Source organism: Alexandromys fortis, unplaced genomic scaffold (genome assembly GCF_014885135.2).
Source record: "Alexandromys fortis isolate MF-2015 unplaced genomic scaffold, M_Fortis_MF-2015_v1.1 scaffold_6, whole genome shotgun sequence".
NCBI lineage: Eukaryota > Metazoa > Chordata > Mammalia > Rodentia > Cricetidae > Alexandromys > Alexandromys fortis.
This window is the reverse complement of record NW_026067902.1, coordinates 5,868,703-5,893,596: the sequence shown is the minus strand read 5'-3', so window position 1 is coordinate 5,893,596 and position 24,894 is coordinate 5,868,703.

The window sequence follows — 24,894 nt, the reverse complement described above, 5'->3', positions numbered from 1 at the left end:
TTTTTTTTGTTTAAACAGAAAAAGGGGAAATGATGGAGGTGGGTCTTGTATCTTATCTGTTGCTTTCATTGGCTAATAATAAAGAAACTGCCTCGGCCCTCATAGGACAGAAAATTAGGTAGGTGGAGTAAACAGGAGAGAATGCTGGGAAAAAGAAGGTTAGAGGAAGAGTTGCCATGATGCTCCCACTCCAGACAGACGCAGGTTAAGATCCTCTCTGGTAAGCCAGCTTATGGGCTACACAGAATATTAGAAATGGGTTAAAACAATATGTAAGAGCTAGCCAATAAGAAACTGGACCTAGCTGGGCCAGGCAGTGTTTGAAATAATACAGTTTCCGTGTAATTATTTCGGGCATAAGCTAGCCATGCGGGCGGCCGGGTGCCGGGGACGCAGCCCCGCCGCTCCTATTTCAACAGCTGAAAATCAGAAGTCTACCTTTTTTTTTTTCTGGCAAAAGACATGAGCTTACATTAGAAAGAAAATAAGAAGCTGTTTAAAGATACTAAGTAGAAGATGCCATGTCTTAGGAGATGGTTTCTAATGTTAAGACAGCTCTGCCAGTGAAAGCCATTGCTGCCAAACCAGACAACCTAAATTCTGTCCTCCAGCTCATGTGGGAAAAGGAAAGAACGACCACAGATAAGTTGTCTTCTGACTTCCAAGTGTGTCTGGGCATGTACACACACATACATGAGTGTGTGTACACACGTGCACATACACACACACACAGAGCCACTAAATAAATGCACATTAATTTTTAGAAAGAGATTATTTTGCTAGCAAGGTGGATACAGGTTTTGCTCAGATCATTACAGTGGGTAATTAAATATTGTGGTTCTGACTCCAAGGAGAAACTGATACATTTCGAAGAAGGAACTGAGCAATCACAGAAAGTAAATATTCGTGGGCATTTAGAAAGCATGATTGTCCGTTGCCACTGAAATGTGGAAAATTTAATGCCCGAGGGTTTTGTGTACATTTTAGCATCCTCATTTAAATAAGGAGTCAATGCACTTCCTCTCTTACTCCACTGTGGCTTCTTCCTGGCTGCTGGAAACAACCTTTTTGAGAATGGTTTTCAAGTGTATTCATACTCCGCATTGATGCAGCCACGACAAATCAATAATGGGGGCCCAAGTGTGGGCTGGCTCCTGTGCCAGCTAATAGAAATGGCTCTGAGGTGGGGGAGAGTCTGAAGGATCCCACTCCTTAGTGGGCACCAGGAACCCATACATCAGGTTGACACAGAGTTGAAATTGAACCCTGCAGACTGATAAGATCACTAGAAATGCTGATTCCAAGGCTCTATTCTAGACACCCTGATGCCAACTCCTCATGTTCACCCTATTTCCCAACATGGTTTTGTGACAGGAGCCCTGAAGGTCTACAATGGGATGAACATTGAAACATCATGGGGCTTGGATATGTGGACATAGGAGCCCCAGAAATGAAAAAGGGCCACTAAGGTTTAGGTTGGTGATTTATGCCACTGTTCCCAGAAAAGCTACATTCTAAACTCCAAGAACTTGCTGAAAATGTGAGTCTGATGGCTCAGCCCCAGACATACTGAGTCAGACCTTCTGGGAGCAGGACCCAGGGCACAGGCTCAGCCAGCCGGGAGGAGTCCCAGGTGTAGGGAAAGTATGAGATTCGGATTACAACCTGGGTAACACGTGGCGGAGTCTGCTGATCAAGGGCGGGAACAGGCAGAAGAGGTAAAGAAAAGCAGTCTAAGTTTTCAGTTAAGAGGTCGCTTGAGGTATACTTCAAATTCAGCAAGCAACAACTGAATAGTCAAAGTCACCAACCTTGTGAAGCGCGCTGGCAAGAGCTTCTGAAACTTAAGTAAGGCAGAGGACCATGGCTGCTTGACCGTGTAGACTAGGGTTGCCTAGATGAATCTCATCAATGAGTAAGCAAGGTGTTTATTCTGGGGGTTGCAGGGTTGAAAAGAAACCGGATTTGCAGCAGGGACATGGACAAAAAAAAAACAGCACTGTCAGATAGATAACGAGCTACAAAGTAAGTGTTTTAAGGCTAATTAGAGAAAATCATGAATCCATTATCAAAGCGGCAAGCCTCTTAACTAGTGGCTTACCTGGATGCCCAGTTATCTCATATATCTGAAAGCCATATTGTTGTGTTGTTTGAGAAAACCTTTGACAATTTTGGAATCCCTTTTTCTGGACTAGAGAGGTTCCCCTTTAATCCAGAGCTAGCTGAAGCAGGGCTGGGGGTGGGGCAGTATCTTCGAACTCGCCACTACCTTGAAGAACCTGCAGATGCCTCTCTGCCCTCTGAGACCATGGACTGTCCCATCTAGGAGACCCTAACCAAGTGTATGCTTTAAATTTCAACTGAGAAAAATGAAATCCCACTAATCCTTCTGAGAGTCCACTCATGTTCCTCATGACTATCTGTGACACCTGACTGCTGTGTTAGACAACGAGGCTCAAGAGACATTACCATTGGCACAGAAGGTTCTGCTAGATGATACCTGAGCTTTTGATATAGTAGTCTTTTGGGGGGAGGAGAGGTTCAAGAATGGGTTGCTCTGTAGCTTTGGAGCCTGTCCTGGAACTAGCTCTTTTAGACCAGGCTGGCCTCTGCCTCCTGAGTGCTGGGATTAAAGGCGTGCTCCACCACCACCTGGCGATATAGTAGTCTTGATATAGACCTTAGCTGAACAACGACCCGAGACCACATCTTTGGAGGGGTAACTGGGGCCCTGACCTCTCTTAGAGCCGTTTGATGTGAATGCAAGTTTCCTAGCTCTCTCCCTAACTAAAAATGGAGACTTCGCAAGAGATTCAGGCATTGACTACAGAGCTTTCCTTTTTTTTTTTTTTTTTTTTTTTTTTTTTGGTCATGGTGACAGAAGGAAAAGATAATGAGCCAGGAAGACAAGGTGACATTGGCTAATGTCCCAGCCTTCTTCAGGGTTTTATTTGCACAGTTTTGCTCTTTGTATGCCAAGACTGTCATCAGGAAGGTAGCTTCACTTACGATGTCTGCATTTGTTTAGTTAGGTCTTTACTGGAAACAGGACAAATCTATTGTAAACAGTGAGGCTGGTGAGCAGCCAGCGGGAGACTGGTGCTCAAGTGAGGCTGCCTTTTCAGGTTTGGATTGAAGTCCTTGTAGAATATTGTTTATTAGTATTATTATTTCCATCATCCTTTTATTTTGAGTCAAGATCTCACTTTGTGAGCCATGCTGGTCTCAAATACATGATCATCCTACCCCAGCTCCCTGGTGAAAGGAGTCTAGCCATGAGTATCTGAGTCTGGCTTAATTTTTTTTTTGTTTTTCTTTTTGTTTTTGTTCTTTTGAGAGAAGCTTTCTCTGTAACTTTGGTGGCTGTCCTGGAACTAGCTCTTGTAGACCAGACTGGCCTTGAACTCACAGAGATCCACCTGCCTCTGCCTCCAGAGTGCTGGGATTAAAGGTGTGCGCCACCACCACCTGGCTAGAGTCTGGCTTAATTTTATGGTATTTTTATTCAACCTTTTGTGATCCATGCTAGAAAGAAAATAATAAGATTATTTCTGGTTCTGCTACCAAGATCTGTTTGTGGAGAAGTGACAGGAAACTTTCCCTTTGACTGGATCAAGTGTGTTGGACAAAAATGTAAGAGAAAAAATAAGCAACACTCCCCCCCCAGCTTACAATATATCATTGATTTGATGTTAGCAGAAACTTCATTCATTTTCCAGTCACCCATACCTGAACGATAACACAGAAACTATATTAATTACAACACTGTTTGGTCAATAGCTTAGGCATATTTTTATCTAACACTTACCTCTTAAATTAACCCATAATTTTTTTCTGTGGTATCCATGTGGCTTGGTACCTTTTATTAGTGGGGCATTTTCATCTTGCTTCCTGTGTCTGGGTGACTACTGCAGACTAAGCCTTTTCTCTTCCCAGAATTCTCCTATTCTTGTCACCCCACCTATATTTCCTGCCTGGATATTGGCCAATCACTGTTTTATTATACCAATACAAGTAAAAAATCTTTAAAGGGCACAAGACCATTGTCTCACAGTTATTTGAAGCTCAAAACTGCTGCCATTGTAGGGGAAGGTAGTCCCACTTAAGTTAAGAAGACCTGAACTAGCAAGAAGGTCTAAGGAAACTTTTGAGTTTTATAATAAGGTAAAAATACAGATCAGGTCTTGAATTAGTAATCTTGTGTTCTGATTATAAAATAGAAATTCACCTTTTATTCATACAGATATATCTTTTAGTTAGACTAATGTCAAACTTAGCATGAACATGTATAAATGTATAAATGGCTTGAAGGTAAAGAGATAATATTAATCTCGTGTGTGTGTGTGTGTGTGTGTGTGTGTGCATATGTGTGTGAAGGTAATCTAAGGACTCTGCCTTGAGAGATGTATTAGCTACTCATGCGATCTCAGTGAGAAGTTCATGGTGCCAGCCTTGTTCATCATTTGCTAGTGTTCCTTGGAAAAATAAAACTATCTGTATTTTCCATTTTCACTGTTTCATATCATATTCCTCTATCATGTCCCAAGGAGATATTTTATTCCTTTCTGCTGAGGCTCTTGATATCTTCCACGAAAATTTTTGTGACAATCTGACAAGACTTTTCTAATCAATTTGTCAGCTATGATTTTCCTAATTATATAGTTAACATTATTGTGTCTTTCTCTAAGTTTGGTGTGGTATTTTTTTATCTGAATCTGAACTTAGAGTAGAAAGACATCGCTTCTACTTCAGATGGTCCTCAGAAAACTAAAAGCTAAACAGTTATAGCCAAGAGACAGAAGCCATTTTTCCAGAAGTTTCTCTCAAAGCATTTCTCAGCATCTTTTCTTTATTGGAACATGGAAATCCAAAATTCTTCTTTTCTTCTTAATTATTAGTCAATTTATAAAAAATAGGAAATTGACATAGCACAAAGATTCTCTGGATGGTATTTTGTTCACTTTATTATCTTTATTAAGATTATTTTGCCTCAGGTTAAAAACCACGAGAAGACCAGGCATGGACAGAGTACGTTTGAAGATTTCACACATTTGTGTTCAGAAGGTCTAGCCTCCAGGTAAAGAACTCTTAAACAAAACATTTAATTGCCTAATAAAGTCTACTTAGAGTTTAGAAAGACTTCAAACATCTAATTTCCCATATTAAACATTTACTTGAGTTTATTTTCCAGTATCTTAATCCTTCTGTTGACAATGAGTTCATCAAAGAAAATAAGATAACTTATCTATGATAAGGCGGAAGCTAGCTAATCTATCACTCCAGATCAATAAACCTCACCTCAGTCACATGACTTAATCACATGTCCATGTTTGTCGGATCTGTTTAGAACTATTGACAAGAATATCTACCAGCAGTCCGGGTAAGGAGGAAGGAGCAACTCACAAAGCTTTCAGCACTATAGGGAGAGCCTATAGGTGTTGCCATCCCTTCCCAATAGGATCAAAGGCTACGGGAAGAGGTAGTGCCTTTATGAAGACTGACTGAAGGTGGGGAGGAGTAATAAACAGAGAGCTTGCTATACTTAACCAATTACAGGTAACTGTAGGTAGTTTACAATAAATGTACATTGCTACAAATTTGCTTTTCCCACAAAACATTGAATTTTCTCATCATCCATACTGAAAACCTTGAACTCATTTTTAGCTCCAAGCTGTCTGTCACTGAGAACTTAAATTCTCCACATTACCCATTGCATGACTTTGGCCATCATGTTCTTTAAAGTCCAAATTCTTAGATGGGTCTGATTAGCATGCCCCATATCCCAAAGATATTTTGTGGTCTTTCTTTCTTGACACCTATTGCATATGCTTTCACCTGCCCCTTCATCCTTAAGAGACTTCTCACCTTTCATAGGGCTGGTCTACCTCCTTTCCCCCTTCCTTCAGAAACACACATCCTGTTCTGACTCCAGCTTAATATGTGCAGCCCAGGTCCTTTCATTCTCTCCATTAAACCCTTGAGCCCCTGACTAGAGATCATTCTATAGTACATCTTTATGTTGTAACTTTTAAAGATTTATTTATTATTTATTATGTATACAACATTCTGCCTTGATGTATGCCCGCACGCCAGAGCAGGGCGCCAGATCTTAGTACAGATGGTTGTGAGCCACCATGTGGTTGCTGGGAATTGAACTCATGACCTCTGGAAGAGCAGCCAGTGCTCTTAACCTCTGAGCCATCTCTCCAGCCCATGTTGTAACTTTTAAAGTTTTTTGTTTTGTCTGTTCTATTTGTGAGACAACTTATATTCTTAATTATTTATTATAAAAAAAACCAACACAGGTTCACTTTTGTGTGTGTGTGTGTGTGTGTTGGTGGGTGGGTATGACAGGTTTTTGATGAATATATCTTTTTCATGCAAGAAATGAGAGCACTGTACTATAAAGAAGAAAGCTAAAAGAAGCAAAATGGATCCAGAACTCACAGCTCCAAGAGTTCTAGAAGGAAGTAGTTCAGTTGGTGCACACTGGGCTGCAAAGACTCCTGCTCTCCAATGCCATTCTTCCTAGAAAACATGGAACTCGGGGCAAGAACACAGTTCTGTTTCTCCAATTACTTTCTCTAGGGAAGCCAGGCTGATTTTTCCCAGGCCATGTGTGTGCCAGCCACAGATCAGTGGTTGCGTGGATGATACCTTTGTTTAGTGAAAAATTCCATATTATTGCCGCCATCAGGGACTCAAAAAGCAGAGACTTTTCAAGGGGTTGAATGTGGAAGGCAGGGGAAGCAATGCTCAGGTCTGGAACAACACTCTATGCAGAAAGCCAGGTGGCAATCCCTAAGAGCAGCAGTTCAGATGGGGCATGAAGTGCTTGGCTTTGTCCAGTAATCAGGTTGACTGCCAGGATTGAGGAGATTGTTGAATGAACAATACTTTCCTGGACATGGTGCTTTCCAAACCTTGTTCAAATTCAGAATGGGCCAATCCCTATTTTTTTGGGGGGGTGGGGGGTTGTTGTTGTTGTTGAGTGAGGCTGAGTTGTACAAGACTGGCTTACTTTCAGTTTAAATGGTGCAGAAATGATTTTAAGTCTCTCTTCACTTTTTTATTGTAAAGTTTCTGGACCCGTAGTCTCACCACATAGCCCAGGCTGGTCTCAGATTTGTGGCAGTTCTCCTGCTTAGGCCTCCAGCGTGCTGGGATTGCAAGTGTGTACCATCAGCCCTTCCGTGTCATGGGATTGCAAGTGTGTACCATCAACCCTTCCGTGTCATGGGATTGCAAGTGTGTACCATCAACCCTTCCGTGTCACGGGATTGCAAGTGTGTACCATCAATCCTTCCGTGTCATGTTCTTTGTGAGCATTCACTTAGCAGAGGACAATTCAGTCTTCCTGAACCTCTATTGTCATGGCTCTGTTTCCCACCACGCCAAAAACAAAATCCAAGAATGACGCTACTGCAACATCTTATGTGCAAAGGCTCCTCCCCCAACACTTCTGTTCTCTAGGACAAAGATTGCCTCCTACAGGCTTCAGTCACTCTGCTAAGAGGTCACTGAATGCACAGAGGGACCCCTTTGCACTGTTTCCTATGAATGTAACTCACCTTCCCTGACTCTCTCTCTCTCTCTCTCTCTCTCTCTCTCTCTCTCTCTCTCTCTCTCTGTCCCTTCCTCCCCCCCCTCATAAAACATATATTATTCAAGCACTACTAAATCATCCTGTACATTACATTACTAATTTGAAAAATATAGTGAAGTGCTGGAAACACAGATTTAATTATTTTAAAGTATTCATTTGTGTGGTGTCTTCTACATTCACAATGCTGTAATTATTAATTATCACTTCTGTCTAGTTCCAAGCTATCTCATCCCTTCTAAGAACAGTCTTTATATGATACGGTTTTCCCTAATAGCGCTTCCATCCAGTTCCGGGAATGGATTCAGCGGAGGTCAACAGTTGCAATTCGCCCTGCTCATGCAGTAACCAGCTAACCTGTTATTAAGTTCACATGTTTGTGTTTTTAAGATTTGTCTTGGAATGTTATGGACAGAAGCATGTCAGTCTGTGCATATAGCGACGGGTTTATCTATTTCGGGTGACTAAATGGCCTAGGCACCATTGGACATCTTTTTATGTGTTCAGCTTCTTTTATTTAACCGGAGTAGTTTGGAGGCTCATGTCGCATGTGTCAAGATTTCATCCTTTTAAAACCTTACAGATATCTCACCTGGTTCCAATTTATTCCCAGCATATCTAGTAGTGGAATTTGGTGATTCTATTATTTTTTTTTTCTGTTCAGATTTCGAGCAACAACCAAATGTTTCCTGGAGGGTGGCACACTTACATTCCCGCAGGCACTAGTGGAGGGTGTTCATGTCCTCCCATCACCAGGTGTTACTTACTTTAATGATTATTTTTGATAGCCATCTGGACAAATGGGAGGTGACCCTTCCTTGTGCAGCTTCATAGTGACCAATACATTGACCATCTTTCACACTTTTTGAGTTTTTAAAATTTCTGCTTTGTAGAAATGTCCAAGTCTTTGCTTATTTTCTGATTGAGTTTCGTGTGTGTGTGTGTGTGTGTGTGTGTGTGCATTTATACTCTGGCTTCTACAAGAATTCTGGAGCTGGGCAGTGGTGGCACATGCCTTTAATCCCAGCACTCGGGAGGCAGAGAAAGTCAGATATCTGTGAGCTCAAGACCAGCCTGGTCTACAAGAGCTAGTTCCAGAAGAGACTCCAAAGCTTCAGAGAAACACTGTCTTGGAAAAAAAATTCTGTAGTATATAATTTCCATAACTCACTTTCTCATGATTCAGTTTTTATTTCAAATCCGACCTGTAAAGAGACAGCTTGTCTGATCCCACTGGAGGAGGTTTTAATCTTTAGCTTTCTCACTAACTGTCTGACAACTGAGTTATGATTTCTTGGTGAATTTGAACTGTGAAATTATTCATCTCCTCATTCCTAAAACAGGAAAATAAATGTTTTTAGTAATGTCCTCTCAAGATCCAGGGTGTCTTCGCACATCATATAGTTATTTATGGAGTAATAAAGAGTATTATCTAAGGCACATGACAGTTTGGTTTTATATCATTCACTTGTCACCATTAAAATTCTCTACCTGGAAACCCTCTCTGTGCTTCATGATTCTTCTCTCAACACCGACTCATTATCGATTTTTATGTCTGAAAGAATGACATATGATTATATAGAATAAACTAGATGACTAAGGGGAGATTATTGAATAAATGATAAAAGGAAAGAATAAACTTGTTTCAGTTATGTTTACGGAGACTAAACATAAATCAGAAACATTTAAAGAAATCACCATTTCCTGATAGCAATGTGAAGCTCTCACCCTGGTGGTTGCAAGATGTTAGAGATCTGACAGAGAATCCAGAGAAGTAATAGGCCACCAACTACCCTTTGCCACCATTTTTATTATACATCAGCTATGATGCCTTCAGCATAGGAAAAGAGAGGGTAGAGATGAAAGAGAAGGAAGAAACTTGGCAAATACTTGCAGTGGTGTGTGGATAAATGGTCATGATCACAGCTTCAGGAATATTTGAAGAAACAAGAGGAAAGACAAGATACCAAAAAGAGTAACTTGACATGGTGTTTCCCCCTTAGCTTTCGTGTTGAAAAATGTGTTTCCTTGGTGCTCTGTGTAAGCTGTGTGGATACTTGGCTGGATAAGGACCCCCCTTCATCTTGGTTATCTGTGTAAGTGGCACTTACCAATGACATCCTGCCTTCTAAAACATTTCTCCTCCAGAGAATTCTGAGACGCTGAGGAAAATAATTTAATCCCAGCACTCAGGAGGCAGAGGCAGGCAGATCTCTGTGAGTTTGAGGCCAGCCTAGTCTACAAAGCGAGTTTAAGGACAGCCGGGGATACACAGAGACATCCTGTCTCAAAAATACAAAACAAAACCAACAACAACAAAAGCAAAGAATGAGGAAGACCTTTTTTTTTTTCACCCAGCCAAAGAGACTTGTAATAGACAAGGAGCAGACATGTCCAGTTGTGCCTGGCACTTCCTTTATTCATTGGCTTGCTTTGCCGTTCCTGCAACTCCCCAGCACCCCCTGACTCCTTCTATCTGGGTAACCATTGTACCTTTTGCCTGCCTCTGCTCTATTTTATTACTAGCTGACTGGTAGGACTTAGAGTGAGGATTAATGGATGTTTAGTAGCAGTGTGTTGAGACTCACACCTAAAATTCCAGCGTTTAGGAAGCTGAGGCAGAGGAGATTTCGCTAAGCTTGAAACCAGCCTGGACTGTTGAGTTTCAAGTCAACTAGGGTTATGAAACACAACCTTGCCTTGCCCTTCTTCCTCACCTTTAAAAGGGTCTTTGTAGTTTGTAATGAGTTTTTTTTTTTACAAGGCTCAAAAGTTTAGGCACACACAGACAGTTCTAATATAAGACCACTGATTCTAATATTAATTTGGTTTAAGAAGGCGTGGACAAAATGGCTCAATATTTTTGATATTGAAAAAGTGTAGCAGACTTGTTAATGCCAACAGCCAGATGGTTTTAAGTTTTCTGTTATCAAGTAGATGCTTATTTCCTTATTCCATTTTTTTTGTCCACAATATATTTGAAATTTAATGTTAAATTTGGATTCGTTGTAGCTTTAAAAATCTTTTAAAAAGACCTGATGCAAAGAGGTACAGTTCCTTTGGTTCTTTTCAGTAGCAATGAAGCAGTTCATGGGAGAGACCAGCTCCTCTCTCCAACTGGGTTCAGTTCCTTGTCGTGGCCTCCCTCCAAGAATGAGGTGGGCACACAGCAAAGGGGATTAAGGGTAACTTTACCTGCCATGGAAGAGCAGTAATTTGAATAGGAAAGTGAGAACTCTGAGACCCTCATTCGCAATGGAATACTGACCAAGGGGGACTGGCAGTGTCCCAGCTTAAGGCTTCAGCATGCTTTGGAAGGCTCATTGAGAGACTTTAAACTGGTAAAGCTCCTGGAGCATCTTGGAGAGCCAGCTGAGAGCATTCCCTTCCAGAGTAAGTCTGACAGGAGTAATGGGAGCAGCAGGCCTCCCTCTCCAGCAAACTTCAAACACTGGAGTAGCAGGTCTCTCTGGTAGCTGAAGCAGGCATGGGTCTCCTCTTTCAGCTTTGGTCAAGTCCTAGAGGCTGGCTCAAGGGAACTCCCTGACCAGTGTGGAAGACTTGGGCTCAAAAAGTTGGTAATTCATCTCCTGTGAGTTTACTCTTGAAGCAGGGAGATCTTAGAGGCCAGGAGTTGGGCTCTGAAGTCTTTCTCATCTTCCACCTTGGTGGAGTTTTATGATGAAAGCTTGTTCAAGCCTCAGGATTATCAACTGTATGGAGAATAAGATTGTCCCTGATTGGCTGAATATGTATATGCAAATAAGGTGAAAGATGGGACCAATGAGGAAAGAATTGTCTAAGGATTTAAATGGCTTTGGTTGTTCCCATTGCTGTGGTAAGCTTAGCAGACTTCCATTTGCTGTTTCTCTTCCTTGGGTCTCTGGTTGTTAATTCTGTCCAGCAGGGGTTTTCCTAAGGGCATTTAAAAAAATCACTTTGTTTTATTTGGGCAGCTGCTGCTGGTGCATTGGCAGATGCCAGCAGCCTACTCTGTGACCTCTGGCTTTGAGTTTCCCACCAGTCAGAGATCCACACAGAGAGCAGGAAGCTCTGTCTCATGAGCCCCTCCTAACTCCGTGGGTAACTTCTTATCAAGCAAGGATGCAACATTATAACCAGCGCAACTACTTTGATCCAAACACTGAATTTATTTGGACTTCCCTTATTCTGTGAGATCCATGCTTAGATTCTAGGAAGGGAAGAGGGAAGAGGGAAGACCACTGGGGACCAGGAGATGGAAGATAAAACATTTATTCACTTCATGAGTAAATGCTTCTATGCAAGCACACCAGGTAGTTACCTAGGCACGTACCAGCACCCACTGTATACACAAAGGCAGGAGCTACCTAGACCACATGGTGGTGGGCACACTGGACTATAGAAACACACAGAGGCAGGCTGGTGATGGCAGACACCAAGACGCAGGCCTCTGACTCAAGGCCATGTTTATACAAAATCACTTCAAAGTGGTACTCTACTGAGAATAGCTATATAATAGGGCTCATTATTGCTTGCTTTTGGGGTTCCCTGAAAATCTGGTATCAGTCATTTTGTGCTCACCCATAGACCCCTGGATGTCCGGTGTGAACCATGTTTTAACTGACCCGTATTGGATATCCATCTCAACACCATGTTGTGTAAACATAACCTGGACCTCAAGCCTCTGTTCTCTACATACCTGTAAATAACATATAGTCACAGATGTATATACTTGTTCACATAGGGCTACAAACATACTTGGATCTATGTTGTTTTACACATTTCTAGATTTGCATTCGAATTCAAATTCACAGCTATATCAAGATATAGTACAGTTCTATCACTACAATATTTCTCACCCTTTTTGTGGTTTTAGGTAATCATGTTTCCTTTTGGTGAGACAGCCAAGGTTCATACGAAGCTTGTGATTTTTCTGCCTCTGGGTCCTGAGTGCTGAGGTTATATGCGTACACCACTTTCCAGCTTGTTTCAAACACCCCAATTCTTTCTCTCCTTTTTTGATGTAGAATTGTGCATTAGTGGGTGTGGGCTCTTCCTCTTCACCACCGTAAGAGTTTAGTGCTACGCTGCCCCCTCACAGAAACCCGTATTTTAAATATGTTGGGTTTTATGTGAATTCCATTACGGGTACATTTTGTTTGTTTATTTTGAAAAATGATCTCATGAATCATGAGCTAGCCTTAAACTCCTTGTTTAGCTAAGATGACCTTGAACTTTTGATTGACCTTCTTCTACCTCCTGAGCTCTGGGATTATAGCATATGTCATTGCATCCAGTCTACACAGTGCTGGGAATCAAACCCAGGGATTCCTGCACACTAGGCAAGCACTCTCGAGCCTAGTTCCACATATTTCCAGCTACTTTGAAATTTTCTAATTTAGAAGTATATGTCTCCATTTATTTTTTAATTTATTTATTTTTTCATGTATTTATTAATTTTTTAAATTTTTTATTAATGAAATTTATTAATTTTCATGCTGTGCCATTATATCTGCCCCAAGTATTGTCTACTTGACTTCAATAACTTTTAAATTCCTTGAACTATGATTTATGGCCATATTATGGAGTGTCCTGGTAACTGTATAATCTGTGATTTTTGAAGTATATGCTGTTATTTTTGGGTGGATAATTCCCTGTATAGCAGATAGACCCTGCTGTAGTTTATTATGTCATTTATTGCCTGTTTTTGAGTTTTCTTCAGCATGTAGTTTTAACACTTTGGAAATGGAAATTGAAGTTGCTAACAGGAAGTGGGAGTTTGCCTATTTTCATTTTGTCTCTATCAGTTTTTAATGGCTGCATTTTAGCTATATATTTTGTGAGTACACACTTAAATAATTTTTCCTGATAGTTCAATCCTGTTGTCATTGTGTAATTTCTGTCATTGCTCTAATTTTCTTTGTTCTAAAGTAGATTAAACAATATTAGTTGAGTTATCACTACCTTTATAAACAGTTATTTCATCTCTTATACATCTCTTTTCATCAATTTACCTTTTTTGACATTTAAGTGAGTATTTAGGGAAAGAATATTGTTATTATTATTATTGTTGTTGTTGTTGTTAGAACCCTACATTATTATTGTGTATTCACTGAACCTAGGGCCTTGATCATTAACCTTAGTCACTTTTATTCTGCTCCCTCAATTTCTGACTTGTGTGTGATGTGCTTCTGTGAGTGTCTGTTTGTTGTGTGCATATTTGGAGTGTGCATGTGTGGCGCACATGCATATGTGAATACCCGCAGCTAATCTGTTGGGGAACCAAGATTGAAATCCGAGCATTCCAGTTCTCTGCGGTGAATGTCATCTTTAAACCAGTCATTTATTATTTTAGAACTTCTGGCACAGCTGTGACAATGTAGATTTAGACCAGGAACTTGTTTCTAATAATCAAAGAAGCACTGCTGCCAAGGCAAGTCTGCAGAATTGAGGCCATGAAGAAAGAAGGCGGCCAAGGTGTGAGCAGAGATGAAGAGGGTAAATAACACCCCCTCTATCAAAGATAGGTTTTGTTTAAAAAAAAAAAAAAGATCAGAATGAGATGGTAGGATGCCATGTAAGTTGCCTGCTCTAAACCTAGTGGGATTTTTAGGAAACCTTGTCCAGCAATTTTCATTTTGAGGCTGATTCTTCCTTCTAAAACCCTCAAATTGGTTCCCATTTAACAGATAGCTTGGAAAATCAAAGGAAAACTGATCTAAACTGCAGCACAGCCAAAACAAAGATACATTTCAATTCTTTCTATTTCCAAGTTCTAATTTCCAAAAAAGAACAGATGCTGCATGCTGATCATTCATAGCATGGTTTTGGAACTAAGGACACCGAAGTTAGTCATCTGCCAAGGCATTTTATTGGAATTCAAGAAACATCTTTAAAATTAATTCTTGCAAATTTATGTTGTAAAAAAAAGTCCATGCATTTCTATTTCATAGGAATAATGTTTGTATGGTCAAGGAAATATGCAGTTTAGATTTAATTAACCCTGGTCAGCTTCTCTGTCAGTTGTGACCCATTTAACAGGAGACATTAGGTCCTCAGTCTCTACTATGTGAGCTAACCCAAACACAAAACTTCTCCTTTCTGTTTTAGATTAAATTAAAAGTATGAAAAAGACATGATTTTTGATTTACATAGGTTTTAATTACACTGTCAAGTTTGAGAATGTATTGAGCTTCAAAGTTGCTTGTAAACACCCCTATCTAATTGTCTATCTGTCTGTCTGTCTGTCTGTCTACCTGTCTATTCACTTATTTATTTATTTGTTTGTTTATTTAGTATTTGAGTCAGTATCTCATCAGACTGTCCTTGAATATATTGTAGTCCAGGTTGGCCTTGGGTTGATCTTCCTACTTCAGCTTCCCAAGTGTTGGAATTACAAGCCTGAGCCATCGTCATTCCCTTTATTTCTTTAGGTCATGGAGGTGCCAGGGTCACTGATCATTCTGGTTTTATATTTCCAAAGAACAGTAGCAGTAATGTTCTGAAGAGAGGCTGAGGCATAGAGCAGAGGTACTCAAGGCATCATTCAGAGGGAAAGTAGCAGTAGATTTGAAGAATATGGTGAAAGTAGTTGGCAATAAGAAAGTAGATACAAAAGTCTAGCTAAAGGCTCTCACACATTGTTGGAAGGCGGCAGGGACTCCTGAATTATCAGATCATGAAAGACTGGAAGAATGATTTGCTATAAAAACCTCAGAGGATCAAGGACATACATCTCAACAATATAGCCATGAAATCAGGATGCAAAGGCAAATATAAAAAGGCAAAAGGGTGGAGGAGTAAAGAGAACCCAGTAGAGAAGTGTGTGTTTGTGTGTGTGTGTGTGTATGTATGAGAGAGAGAGAGACAGAGAGAGAGAGAGAGAGAGAGAGAGAGAGAGAGAGAGAGANTGAGAGAGAGAGAGAGAGAGAGAGAGAGAGAGAGAGAGAGAGAGAGAGAGAGAGAGACAGAGAGAGACAGAGAGAGAAAGAAAGAAAGAAAGAAAGAAAGAAAGAAAGAAAGAAAGAAAGAAAGAGAGAGTAGTCAGAAACTCCACAACACACTTTAATCCCAGAACTTGGGAGGCAGAGGCAGGTGGATCTCGGTGAGTTCAAGTCCTTTCTGGTCTACAGGGTGAGTTCTAAGACAGTCAAAGATACACAGAGAAACCCTGTCTCAGAAAACCAAAAATTAAAAAATAAAAATTAAAAAAAGAGTAAAAAAGCCACATAAAGATGGAAAATACTACACAAAGAATCTGGATATTGTATGTTATTGTGTTGTCTTTGAATTGTTTGACTGCTGAGGAAGGAGCAGCAACTACTAAAAGACATTTAATTATAAATGTTACTGAATTAATTCAGCCTATATACTTTGAAAATGCATTGACATCAAAATTTAAGTCAAATTTATGTTAATTTGGAGAAGAGGTTTTGCTTTTGTTTCCATAGGAAATGAGAGGCTATGGATTCATTGTGGGTTAAGAAAAATAAAGTAAGTTTGACCAAGGATGACCCCATAAAACATTTCCAATAGGAGAAGATTGCCCAAATGATCCAATGTTTTAGAGCACCTCTGTTGCAATTTCTTGTGAGTTCTACATCCAGAACAGTTTCAAGACTGCTGTTTGAGATGATCCAGCTTCACAGAATACCCCACTCAGGATTTGACCATAATTTTATACTTTCTTTGGGTGGGTCTGTAAGATTACCAGTGCCCCCTACGTAGTCTAGAAAACCATGCCCATGTTCTCCCATAATGGATTATGGATATTTGCCTTTGTTTAGCTTGTTGGTTACAAGTTGTTATGGATAATAGAAAACAAAAAGCTAAACAAAGGAGATTAGATTCAGGATTTTTTTTAAAGAATACAAGGGAAATGCTGTGGGATAATACTCCTGTACACTGTAAAGATTTGTCACTCACATTGGTTTAATAAAATGCTGATTGTTCAGTAGCCAGGCAGATTATATGCAGGGCAACCAGACTAGAAAAATTCTGGGAAAAGAAAAAAGCATAAGCAGAGAAAACAAGATGAGAATGCCATGCTGAGAAAAGGCACCAAGTCTTATGGCTAAAAATAGATAAGAATTATGGGTTAATTTTTGTTGTAAGAAGTAGTTATCAATAAACCTGAAACACAGGTATCATTAATATACACCTCTGTGTGTTTACTTGGGACTGACTGAGAGACTGGGTGGGACAGAAACTTTGGTTGACAACACTCCTGGGTCAAGCTCATTCTTTGGGAGTACAACGCTTTAGATTTTAGTGTTGACTGAATGGTTAAGAAAGAAGGACATTGAGGAACTAAACCCAAAGATAAGTGTTGAGGCAATCAAATTTGATTAGAAATGGGTTATTTAGTGTTCAGACTGTCAGTTGCTCAGGTGACTTTAACACAACTTTCCAGAAGTGATCACAATATGTACCTGAAAAGAGCATTAACACTCCAGCTGGAATGTAGAGGCCAGAGACGTCCTAGCATTGGCTAGAACTGCAACAGACATTCCTTGTTAGTGGATCAGTGAGGCCAAGCCCTCGTCCTTGTCTATGGTGTGCAGCAGAAGGTAGCTTTATTTTTATGCTTTCATGGGCATCTCTTCTATTTCTTCCTTGGCTAAAGCTAAGCAATTACTTGGCTTTTCTTACAATATATACTCCAGTTTTTCCACCCATCTCTTCATTTATTTCCACAGAAAAATCATATAACTAAGTTTGTTTCTGGGTCACTGTTCATACTAAAAGTACATTAGTATATTGTTGTTTTAGAATATTAATTTAAACTGCATTTAGTAAAATACAACCATCATAAATGGATATAAAGTCCTTACTATCTTTAAGGCAAATTGTTTAAAAACATGCTTAACTGAGACAAATTTTCAACACTACTTCCTATTATTTTAAGAGAAAAATGGAAATTTATAGAGAAAATGGAAATAGATTATAAGCTTGGAAAATAAGTTTCCTACAAAGAAAATAGTTTTTTTTTTCAATCTCAGGTAATTGAGGACATATAAATTTTTAAAGATAAGATTTGTTAATTTGGTGGCAATCAGGTCTTCCCTGTTTTATCTTTTTTCCCAGCATCGGATTTAAGGATGCCCACACCATCCTCCACACTTCAGCCTGTGTCATTCCTTCTTGTTTTCTTCCCATTATATCAGGTTTCTATTTTGTGATCTGTGTACCCATGATTGTTTGAAAAAGGGGCCCAAACTTTTAGCTCATAAACATCACTTCCTCTGTCTCTTGAATTTATTTAAGTGGCTGATACTTGAGCCCAGGGGATTGTTTATCTTAACACAGTGGTGTCAAGAGTACTCATTACCCCGCACTCCAAGCTATCCATAGGTCAGCAACATGAGGCAAGACTTCTCATGCATTCTCACCCCCAACCTCCTTTCTCAGACCTTAACTTCCCAAGTTTTATGCTTTGAATAGTCAGTCAACCATTATGGTAAGTCAAGTGAAATATATGTTTGTAGCACTGTCAAAAGTGCATTTACTTTTTTTTGCTCATCTACTATTTATATGCTTTACATTTTCCTATCTTCACAGAAATCATAAAATGACTTTGATATTTTAACCAACAGGAGAGTCTGTGTGCTTTCTTACAGAAAAGAAAGAATTAACACTGGGCATGCTTTCTGAGGACAAGCCAGACTGGACTGCTTCACTAACGTGAAGAAAATCTAGTCTTAAAAGCTTACTGTGTTTCTACAAGCGGATTTGTAAGAGCTTCTGCAGTGACATATTTCCCTATGACTTTCTCCATGAGCATGCTATTTGATTAAAGTTTACAAAATTACAGTAAACTCAGTTTATGTCACTGGTTAACATGAAATGTTCCCCAGGTCACTATTATTAACCCATTTTTTTCTCACTGGCTGACAAAATGACAATGATAATCCATTCGAAATTTAGAATTTTTTTTCCTTAAATTTCATTTGCTCCAAGTAAGGAACATTGAATCACAGAGTTGTAGAGTTGACAATGTTGACAGTTGGTGGGTCTGGGGTGTTATAACAGGTGTTATATTCCAGTTTATCAGCAGTATGCTTTGCCCTTTGATAGAAGCTTGCCTACCATGTAGAATTTTGCCTGTTTCCCACACTCCAGACTGTTTTAAAGGTTATTTCCACCCATAGACATGTCATCTCCTATAACTGGATTCCACCATGAAAGATTTGCCAATAGACCTGATGGCATGAACTGGACTCTTAGGGTTTTTCCCAATACCTAATTCCCTGATAGAGACATAATTCTCTAGCCCAATGTCTCATGAAAGAACAGGAATGATTTCTTTTTTGGCTATTAAAGTTTAGGGGAGATCGGGTACCAGAATTTGCCCATTCACTTAATTATGATGGGCCAAGTGGAATGCTGACTTCTAATCTTTTTTTTTTTTTTTTTTTTTAAGAAGGTTTGGTACCTTCTGGTCTGTCTTTCTGGCATTTTATCAATCAAAATAAATGATTAAAAAATAATTTTAAAAATTCATTTAGCTCCACAAAATGCTCTCTTAGGGTGAATGTTAACTGAAGGTGAATGACTCACTATCATTGGGAATTTTAACCACAAGTATATCACAGATGATTCCTAGTGACAAATAAAAGTTTGACATTGGTTAATACAATTAGCCTTTATGATTCCTTTAAATTACTTAATACAGACACTTTCCTTGTTATGTGTGGACAAACCCATTTACAGATCCTGTTATTCTACAGATATGTATACACACATACACACCACTCACATTAACACACACTCACACTTATGCTTTTATTTATTTTTCAACATATTTCCTAACAAATATCAGGCTCAGAATTAGTGCTTTATAGGTGTATATTGAATGTGTAAAATTGTGACAATGTCTCAGACATACTGAGGCTGGTTGGTTTTCAAAATATTGTAGAAGCAGACAAATCAAAAAGACATAAAGACAAACTCTCATCAAGGTTCCCTTAGACTCCACACCTCTCTATTTTGGAAGGGTACTCAGTCTCATCCATGAATGATTTTCACATTACACGTGTGGCAATGGAGATTTAAGATATCTTAAAACATAAAAGGAGTATAAATTGATTGTTAGATGGGTCATTTTATTTCTCTCCATCTACCAACCAGTAGATTTGTTTTCTGCTAATTTTTTAAATTAATGAACAGTATAGGACCAGGGAAAGGGAATAAAATATTTTCAAATACATAACCATCATAAATCATGATGAAGTCTGCTTCATCCCAGAGATGCAGGGATGGTTCATCATATGAAAATCAGTCAGCACAATCTGCCCTATAAACAAATTAAAAAATAAAAACCACATGGTCATCTCATTTCATGCTGAAAAAGCTTTCAATAAAATACAACAGCTTCCCTGCTCCCCTATCTGACCTTCCTTTATCCCAAACATCCCATTTCCCAAGTTCCCCTCAACCTCCCCTTCTCACTTTTCTCTCCCCATCTCCCTTTTCTCCCTCCCCCCTCCCCCAAGATCCCATTTTTTGCCCGGCAATCTTGTCTACTTCCCATAATCAGGAGGATAGCTATATGTTTTTCTTTGGGATCACCTTCTTATTTAGCTTCTTTAGGAGATCAAATTATAGACTCACTGACCTTTATTTATCTCTAGAAACCAATTATGAGTGAGTACATCCCATGTTCATCTTTTTGGGTCTGGGTTACCTCACTCAGGATAGTGTGTTCTATTTCCATCCATTTGCATGCAAAATTCGAGAAGTCATTGTTTTTTACCGCTGAGTAGTATTCTAATGTGTATATATTCCACTTTCTTCATCCATTCTTCCATTGAAGGACATCTAGGTTGTTTCCAGGTTCTGGCTATTACAAATAATGCTGCCATGAACATAGTTGAACAAATGCCCCTGTCATATGATCGGGCATCTCTTGGGTATATTCCCAAGAGTGGCATTGCTGGGTCCAGGGGTAGGAAGCACACATCTTAATTAAGGGAGCCATCTTAGGGTTGGCAAGAGATTTGGTGCTCCCAGGTGCCCAGGGCGATGTCCCCAGTTAGTTCCTGGGGCAGCTGAGGACAGAGAACCTGAAATGACCCTATCCTATAGCCATACTGATGAATATCTTGCATATCACCATAGAACCTTCATCTGGAGATGGATGGAGATAGAGACAGAGACCCACACTGGAGCACCGGACTGAGCTCCCAATGTCCCAAGGAGGAGCAGAAGGAGGGAAAATATGAGCAAAGAAGTCAGGACCACGAGGGGTGCACACACCCACGGAGACAGTGGGGCTGATCTATTGTGAGCTCACCAAGGCCAGCTGGACTGCGACTGAAAAAGCATGGGATAAAACCGGACTCTCTGAATATGGCGGACAATGAGGGCTGCTGAGAAGCCAAGGACAATGCCACTGGGTTTTGATCCTACTTCATGTTCTGGCTTTGTGGGAGCCTAGCCAGTTTGGATGTCCACCTTCCTAGACCAGGATGGAGCGGGGAGGACTTTGGACTTTCCACAGGGCAGGGAACCCTGACTGCCCCTCAGACTGGAGAGGGAGGGGGAGAGGAGTGGGGGAGGGGGAGAGGAGAGGGAGGAGGGGGGAAAAGGGGGACAGGGAGGGAAATGGGAGGCGGGGAGGAGGTGGAAATTTTTTTTCAATAAAAAATTATATTTAAAAAAAATAAAATAAAATACAACAGCCCTTCATGATAAAGGTCTTGGTGAGAGTAGGGATACAAGGAACATACCTAAACATAATAAAGACAATATAAAGCAAGCCAACAGCCAACATTAAACTAAATGGAGAGAAACTCACAGCAATCCCACTGAAATCAGGAACAAGACAAGATTGTCCACTCTCTCCATATCTATTCAATATAGTTCTTGAGGTTCTAGCTAGAGCAATAAGACAACAAAAGGAGATCAAGGGGATACAAATTGGAAAAGAAGAAGTCAAACTCTATTTGCTGATGATATCATAGTTTACATAAGCAACTCCAAAAATTCTACTTTTTTCTACAACTCATAAACACTTTCAGTAATGTAGTAGGATACAAGATTAACTAAAAAAAATCAGTAGCCCTCCTTTATACAGATGATAAATGGACTGGGGAAAAAATTAGAGAACCATCACCCTTCACAATAACCATAAACAGCATAAAATATCTCAGAGTAACTCTAACCAAACAAATGGAAGACTTATATGACAAGAACTTTAAACCTTTGAAGAAAGAAATTGAAGAAGACACCAGAAAGTGGAAAGATCTCCCACGCTCTTCGGTAGGTGGAATTAACATAGTAAAAATGGCAATTGTACCAAAAGCAATATACAGATTCAATAAAAATTTGCATCAAAATCCCAGCAAAATTCTTCACAGACCTCGAACTTCGTATGGAAAAGCAAAAAAAAAAAAAAACCCTGGATAGCCAAAACAATCCTGTACAATAAAAGAATTTCTGGAGGCATCCTATTTCCTGACTTCAAACTCTGCTACAGGGCTACAGTACTGAAAATAGCCTGGTATTGGCATAACAACATACAGGAGGACCAATGAAACCGAATCAAAGACCGGGATATTAATCCACACACCTTAGAACACCTGATTTTTGACAAAGAACAAAAAATATCAAATGACAAAGAAAGCATATTTAACAAATAGTGCTGGCAAAACTGGATATCAACATGTAGAAGAATGAAAATAGACCAATATCTATCACCATGCACAAAACTGAGGTCCAAATGGATCAAAGCCTCAACATAAAGCCAGCCACACTAATCCTCATAGAAGAGGAAGTGGGAAGTATACTTGAACACATTGGCACAGGAGACCACTTCCTAAATATAACCCTAGTTACACAGACACTGAGAGAAACAATTAATAAATGGGACCTCTTGAAACTGAAAAGCTTCTGTAAATCAAAGGACACAGTCAACAAGACAAAATGACAGCCTACAGAATGGGAAAAGATCTTCACCAACCCCACATCAGACAGAGGTCTGATCTCCAAAATATACAAAGAACTCAAGAAATTGGTCATCAAAAGAACAAATAATCAGATAAAAATTGCTTAGATTTACAAACCTAAACAAAGAACTCTCAACAGAAGAATCTAAAATAGCTGAAAGACAGTTAAGGAAATGTCCAACATTTTAGTCATCAGAGAAATGCAAATCAAAACAACTCTGAGATCCCATCTTACACCTGTAAGAATGTCCGAGATAAAAAACGTTGATGACAACTTATGCTGGAAAGGTTGTGAGGGAAAGGGAAAACTCCTGCATTGCTGGTGGAAGTGCAAGCTGGCATAGCCCCTTTGTATATCAGTACAGCAATTTCTCAGAAAATTAGAAAACAACCTACCTCAAGATCCAGTAATACTACTCTGGGGTACATACCCAAGGGATGTTCAATCATGCCACAAGGATACGTGCTCAACTATGTTTATAGCAGCATTGTTTGTCATAGCCAGAACCTGGAAACAACCTAAATGTCCTTCAATCAAAGAATCGAGTACTACACAGCAGAAAAAATGATATCTTAAAATTTGTAGCCAAATGGATGGAGCTAGAGAAGATCATGTTGAGTGAGGTAACCCAGACCCAGAAAGACAATTATCATATACACTCAATCATAAGTGGTTTTTAAACATAAAGCAAAGAAAACCAGCCTACAAATCACAATCCCAGAGAACCTAGACATCAATTGAGGACCCTAAGAAAGACATACATGAATTTAATCTACATGGGAAGTAGAAAAAGATAGTATCTCCTGAGTAAATTGGGAGCATGGGGACCATGGGAGAAGATTGAATAGGAGGGGAGAGCCAATGAGAGAAGCAGAGAAAAACAATAAAAATCAATAAAAAAATTACATAAAAAAAGGAGAAAGAGTAGACTTAAATTCTCTGACCTTTGGTCAAGGAATGAATCTACCTCTACGGGCCATCTTAATATCCAAAACACCAAGTAACCACACCCTAGTTCAGGATATCTTGTTTGTAGCCGCTCCTTAACTCCGACCTCTTGTTTATAACTTTGAAAGAGCAAGAGTAGACTTAAGCCAAGGTGGAGCAGACCCATTTCTGGGTCCCCCTATGATACTCCTCATTTCCCCTCTATTCACCTTCTCCTTCCCAACTTCCTCCTCCTCCTAGTGTTGGAAGAGACATTACCTGCATACTTACTTCTTAGCAGTTCTAATTTCTACTCTGTTAGAACCACCTCTAACTTTCAACTTTTTGAGGAGAACACATAACACACACTGGTACTTAGAACAAATTTTGTAAAGTGTCACTTTGTTATAGAAAATACACTTTGCCCATGTATATGATGATAAATAATAGTGAACACTGGATAATTATTATCTTTGGTAACTGTTATTATCTTCATCATAGACACACACACACACACATATATATGATGTAAAGCAAAGATTATATATATGTGTGTGTGTGTGTGTGTGTGTGTGTTGCTTTTGTGCCAGATCAATAATAGTACCAGTAACAGCAACAGTAACAATAAGAATAACTAAGGTTTACCTGTCCAAGAAAAATTACATCCCAAGTGTTAATCAGATCTGGGAACTAGATCACAAAATAGGGCTAGTAATCTTTGGAGAACTGTACTACAAATAAGAAATGGCAACTTTATATTCCTGTAAATCTTCAAATGTACCAGCAAACTTCACATTTATTTTAAGAATTAACCATTATGCAAGTGACTAATAGGAAGTAGGGTCCACTAGGAGCGATAGGGAATTATAATAGTTCCCAGAAACTGTCTGTTACTTTCCATCTTCATTTACAAGTGGAAGGGAGAATTGATTTACAGGAATCACATACACAGAAAAGAAGCCTACAAGGGATCAGATCATCATCATTCATCCCAACAGAATTATCTCCAAGAAACCCACTCTGCCTTTTGAATCATTTATAGAATATATAATGCTTGTAATCACCATGCTTATTTGTGATTAACAAATTATGTTTTGCAACCTTGAGTTTTCTAAAGATACATAGAATGTAAAGTTAAGTCTAACAAAACTGAATTGGAAGTGGATGGGTTATGATTGGTAAATAGTACAAATTATCAGATGAAAATCTTATAATTTCTTTTTGCTTATATGGGTCTTTTATATCAGTGGAATTAGAAGATTAGTTTATTCCCAAATGTTGTTGGGAAGCATTATTTTATGAAATGAGATATAAGATATGACCCCATGCCAATGACACACAGAGGAAGGAACAATGAGGATATGGGCCTGTTGTGTGTCGTCTTAGGATGTGTGTGTTAAGGTCAGTAGGGCAAAGTGATCCATTGAAAATTA